Source organism: Hemiscyllium ocellatum, chromosome 19 (assembly GCF_020745735.1).
Source record: "Hemiscyllium ocellatum isolate sHemOce1 chromosome 19, sHemOce1.pat.X.cur, whole genome shotgun sequence".
NCBI lineage: Eukaryota > Metazoa > Chordata > Chondrichthyes > Orectolobiformes > Hemiscylliidae > Hemiscyllium > Hemiscyllium ocellatum.
Genome location: NC_083419.1, coordinates 31470913 through 31477463, shown reverse-complemented (window position 1 = coordinate 31477463; position 6551 = coordinate 31470913).

Below are 6551 nucleotides of genomic sequence, written 5' to 3'. Positions count from 1 at the left end.
GAGGTGTCTTGTGATCAGACTTACTTTGCCTGTTTCATGTAGGTATCACTGATTCCTGATGATGATGATGATGAAGGGCTTATGCCCGAAACGTCGAATTTCCTGTTCCTTGGATGTTGCCTGACCTGCTGCGCTTTTCCAGCAACACATTTTCAGCTCACTGGCAATGTTCAAAAGCAAAGCCACTCTTTCTCAGTCTGAGCATAGGGTTATTCCTTTTGTGTTAATATCCAGTTGCAAATGCAAGCAGTTGTCTTTGTTACATTAGGGTTGCTTCAAGTTCTGTCTCACTGGCAAAACACTGTAGGCTGGCTTCATCATTTATGTCATTATATTTCAGTGCTGGCATCGTCAGTACAGGTTTTTTTGTTTTAGTGAATACTATGTCTTGATCCATGCCTCAATACCATTTCATGTTCTTGACCATGAGTGGGGATTAAATGGCAAATTATGACAAAATGGGGAATAATCTTGTCAAATAATTTATCAATCCAACAATAATCTCATAGCTTTTACATCAATTGGCCACTGCACTGTTGCTACAATACTTGACTACATACCTGACTTCAGGCCTCTTTAATGGTAAATTTTTCATATTTAGCTTTAGGTTCATCTAATGAGCTCTATCTAACAGTTGCACTAGATATTTTATCATGGTCAGCAATGGATTCTTCCATTGTGTCTCTGCATCAGGGAACTAGCAGATCATCCAATACGACTTCCACTCCAGAAAGATCACTTATTATCTCATGTTGTCTGTGGTCATATTCCTCTATAGCCAAGGATATGCTAAGCAGCATGTACAAACATATATATCTCCCAAAGGTGTCCAGAATCTAGGTAAGAAGCTTTCATCTAGATTCACTTTCCAGTAGTAATCCTTCACATCGAGGTAGTGAAATTCTTTACCTTTGCAACTATGGTTGGTATGTGGCAGTGAGATCGCTTCAGAGCTTTACTTAGATTGTTTGGATTGATGCACACTCACAGTTTTCCAAGTTGTTACACTGCTAACATCTTGCTAAGACATTCTACAGGAGTTGTCACATTTTTACTTCCTGAATTTTCAACTTTTCCATTTGCCATTCAGGTTGACTCTGAGGGCAGCTGCATCTTTCATCAGCAGGTGCTGAATCGGTCTTGCACTGTCATCTACTTTGAGATGATTATTAGATTACTTACAGTGTGGAAACAGGCCCTTTGGCTCAACAAGTCCACACCGACCCGCCGAAGTGAAACCCACCCATTCCCCTACATTTACCCAACACTACGGGCAATTTAGCATGGCCAATTCACCTGACCTGCACATCTTTGGACTGTGGGAGGAAACCGGAGCACCCAGAGGAAACCCACGCAGACACGGAGAGAATATGCAAACTCCACACAGTCAGTCGCCTGAGTCTGGAATTGAACCCGGGTCTCTGGCGCTGTGAGGCAGCAGTGCTAACCACTGTGCCACCGTGCCGCCCACTGGAAACAGGTCCTACAGCTCAACTAGTCCGCACTGACCCTCCTAAGTGTAACCTCCAAACCTATTCCCCATATTTATCCCTGACTACTGCACCTAACTCTATGGGCAATTTAGCATGTCCAATTCACCTAAATTGCACATCTTTGGACTGTGGGAGAAAACCAGAGCACCCAGAGGAAACCGACGCAGACACGGGGAGAATGTGCAAACTCCACACAGACAGTCAGCCGCGGCTGGAATTGAACCCAGATATTCTCCTGGAAATCAGTAAACCCAGTAAACATTATATACTTTTCTAGGATCTATTCTGCAGTCAATGGTTTGTTGTGCTGTGATACGTTGCAAATCACTTTTGGCATGTTGAGGGTTATCTGCCCAATTTTAAACTTGCTTTGACTGGGATGAGTAGCTTTTCCTTGTCATGTATGATCTGGAACTTCAGACCTATGTTCATGTTATTAGTCTGGCCTGGCAGAATGACTAAAGTGCCATCACATATCCTCAATCTCATTGTCAATGGCTTTATTTTGATTACTATGTTGAGTCACTTCACACAGGTCCGTGAAAGTCATAGAGATTGCATGGTGCATTGGCATCTATTTGCATTTCCCTGATGTTCTTTTTCTGAAGGTCTTATTTCAACAGTTACAAAGCATTTATCACCTATTTACTTGACAGAACCAACATATTTGTCTAGCGTAGAGTGGCTTATTGGAATTTTCAGACAACATCTCTCCACTGGCCATTTACATTCCCTTGAATATTTCCTGCGGCTATGTGTGATGGGGCTCTGTAGCCCGTTTCACAGACATTAGCACTGAGACCTGGAGGAATATTACTCCTCAGCCAGTGTATTTGGAGGTGAAAGAATAGATTACTAACCCACTACCTTCCTGCCAATCTCTAACTTCTTTCCTGTAAATCATGGGTGGGTAAATCATCGGCCATCCTACCTGACTTTAGGCCTATTGAAGCCCTGGACTGGTCAATTCATAACACCTCCTACACCACAATAATAAGATGGAGAAGGCAGGAGGGTAGCCTCTTTTTCACCAGCTCAGAGCAAAAGGCAGGAAGAAAGGGGCATAATTCCTTTGGGGGGTGCGGGGATGCTATATGCCTATGGGGATATCCCCAAAGATATTGTATCCCCTCTGTGATTCTCCCTACAGCATCTGACAGTGGAGAGATGTTGTCTGAGATTCCAATAAGTCACTCTACTCTAGATGACACTCTCATCCCAATTTTAGGGTGCCAAGTGCCTCCCTGACCAAAATTCATAGACTCACCATAATTTGGTATACATATTGTTTTTTTTTCTTGGGACTTGTAATCTCAGCAACAGCCTCAAATGAGCTCTGGCACTATTAGAAAAAACTCAAGTCATTGGTCAATTGAATTGGCCAACAACTCTCAAACATGGATTTCTTTTCTCTGATATTTCTTAATCAATCTGTCCAGAGACATTGTTATACCTCTGGAGCAGGTGGGACTTGAATCCACACTACCTAGCTCAAAGGAAGGATCACTACCAGTGCACCACCAGAGTCCAAATCCTTTCTTTACAAAGTGCAACTCCCACAATTACCTCCTTAAGACCAATCCCAGAATTTTATCACAGCAGGGCAGACGTTTTTAAAGTTGGTTCTCTCCCAACTGACTTTTCTACAGGGTCAATACACACCAGTCCCTGACCCCAATGAAATATTTCCCCCCCAGGAACAATTTGCATGTTTCAGGATTTGCATTGGTTCAATGCAATGTTCATAGCATACCAATGAAAGATTTACAGACTGGGGGTACTTTTATAAGGTAATTTAAATTATAGCTGCAAAGCAGTTTCCATTCCATATCAGAACAGACGTTGTTCTTTAACTCCAATCTAGTTTCAGCCGGACCTGAAGGTCACTAAAGATGCAGTTTTGCATCATATAAGTTTGGCACTACCTGAGGTAGAACAGAATCATGAAACAATTGCAGATTGTACAAGGGCCATTACTACACATTTCATAAGTTTTTATACAGCTCATATTGTCTCTCAAAAAATGTATCATATTCATTAAAGTTGTAAAAGCACATTACAAAAGAATTGGAGTTTGACGTTATATCTTTAAATATGTTCCAATATAGTACTTTGAGATACATCACCACACTTACAAATACTATTTATATTAACAATATACATTTATATCCATGCCAAACGTTCTCTTATACATACAACCCAAGGGATTTTATATTGGTTTTAGCTCAACGTAATAGCTCGTGCAGCTTAGGCTTTTTCTCATTAAACCCCTGCAGTGACTGCCCTAGACTTTAGTGCATTATTTAGCATGGAATCCGGGACCTTGGATATTGATACCCATGAGGCTTGGTTTTAAACATCTCTTTCCACCAGAAGATATCAGGCAAATCAAAGGGGTGTCTTTCACTGAGTTGATGGTCCTTGGGCAACAGTTGATGTTTGCCTCAGTTAGTATCTGTGGGAATATACATACAATCTTGAATAATGTTGTTGTTTGGGTCAAACCCTAACAAAATCACTACATCTCTTACTAGATTGTTTTACAAAAAAACACATTACTAAAGAAGGTGTGTTACAATCTTCTTCAATGCAGATTTCTCAAGTACAATATACTGTTTTTCAAAAGAATTCTCATAGGATATCAGCATCACTGGATAAGCCAACTCACCATTGTCCCTCACCACTTGTTCTTGAGAAGATGGTCATGAATCATTTTCCTGAACTACTTCAGTCCATGTGTTGTGCGTACAATTACAATGCTGTTAGAAAAGGAGTTTCAGGATTATGACCCAGCAGTAATGAAGGAATGGCAACATATTTCCAAGTGAGAATGCTGAGAGACTTGAAGAGGAACTGACAGGTGATGGCGTTGCCACGTTTCTGCTTGCCTTATCCTTGCAGGTAGCAGAGGTTGGCTGTTTAGAAGGTGCTGTTGGAATTGGCTTGGTGGGTTTCTGCAGAGCATCTTATAGAAGTACACACTATTCCACTGTGCATTGGTGGTGAATGGAATAAATATTGTATGTGGTAGATGAGCCATTTGTCTTGGAGAGGGATGCTGACACTCTGAGAATCTGATGAGGGGAATGGCCCTTCTCAGTAACATCCAAACTACATCTCAGTTCATGGCTAAATGATCTGACAATGAATCATAGCACCAAATGACTTTGACAGGGAAACTGCTCAATGGAATACACCATCTCCTATTCCAACAAGGCCTCAAGGATGTTATACTCAACCATTGCCTAATAAATATGTGGTCACAGATATTTTCCTGCAAAAATTTTCCCATGAGGATCAAATGGTACAGTGTGATAGTGTGATCGGACGTATCATTGATGACACTGACAACAGATAAAACTCAGCACATAATGACCCTTGGGACACAATATTCCCAGCCCCCAGGTACCCTGGATGGAGGTACGGTCCAGTAAAATTCCTGAGGGCATACTGGGAATGGAGACTAATGGAGACCCACAGCTGGGGAAGCTTCCTTGTGAATGAAAAGGCAATGACTTGGCTACTGGCCAAGCAGTGATAGGAAGCAAATGTGAATGATAGGTTGTGCAATTAAAGGTGACATTCCTGGACTGTCGCAGCTTGCCAGTGGTGGAGTGGTTAGTTGGCCTCGCGAGGAGGTCACCAGCTGGGTGGAGTTGGTTTCCACTCCATTCTCTGTGCCCTGTCTGCTTAGCTTAGATAAATGTTCACCTTTATGAAATGTTCACCCTTCCAAGGGTATCTCAAAATCTGGAAAATCTTCCACTTTCCCGTATTGTTACTTACTGGTTTATTTACTGCCTAATTTGGATATTTACTGTCTAAAAAGTCATTTAAAAAGTACAGAGTAAAGCCTTTTAGTACAGAGATAACTGAGGTCTAAACTCTACAATGGAAACAGATGCTTAGATAACTCAAATCAAATCAATATTTTGTCTTGCCCACCTTGACAATAAATTTATCACTGAATCTTAATCTCCAATACTACCTTTAAAAATGTCCCAGCCCATGTTCCAGAATGTTTCATCAACTGATACATCAAATATAAGAAAAGAAATACTGAAAAACATGAGAACACACCACTGAAGATTTATTTTTCAAACTTAGTCCAGCTAGATCAAAGCAATTCTTTTTTTGTGAAACTTACACGGTAGAAATCACTACTCCTGAAACACATATCCATCCTAAAAATGAGCTACACTAACATGAAGAGGAAAGGAAAGTAAGAAACAAAGAATATCAATGCCTCAAGTGCAGTTTACTAATCGTTTGAATGGTGTTCTGCACAACTATCTAAACAAACTTCTCTTTGAGTAAGTTTTGAGAAGATTTGTAGTTCAGGTTGAGGTTCTATATGTAAGTTTGCTCGGTGAGCTGGAAGATTCATTTTCAGTTGTTTCGTCACCATACTAGGTAACATCATCAGTGAATCTCCGGTGAAGCACTGGTGTTGGTGACCTGCTTTCATTTATGTGTTTAGGTTTGCTTGGGTTAGTGATGTCATTTCCTGTGGTGATTTCAGTTCCTGTGGTGATTTAATTTCCTGTTCTTTTCCTCAGAGGGTGGTAAATGGGGTCCAAGTCAATGTGTTTGTTGATAGAATTCTGATTGCCCAAGGATGCATGTGTTGTCCCAGTCTTTTCTTAAACAGTCAAAAGCATTACCCGCACTTACAGGAGCAGGCCATTTGACACTCACCAACCCCTCTCTCCACCCCCCCACCCACCCACCCACCCACCCAAGATGGCTCTCCCATTTGTTGAAATCCTGACTGATCTGTGATCTCACTCTATTTGGCTGCCATTATCCCACATCTATAGATATCAAAAATCTACCAATCTCAGATTTAAAATTGGCAATTGCCAATTCTGTTTTTTACAGAAAACAGTCAATACTTCTGCCTTCCTTTACAAGTAAAAATGTTTCCTAACTTCATCCCTAAAAGGCTGTCGAAAAAAAAGCGTCAAATAGTTGTATGGTGGAAAATGAGCACTGCAGATGCTGGGGATCAGAATCAAGAGTGTGGTGCTGGAAAAGCACAGCAGATCAGGCAAAAGG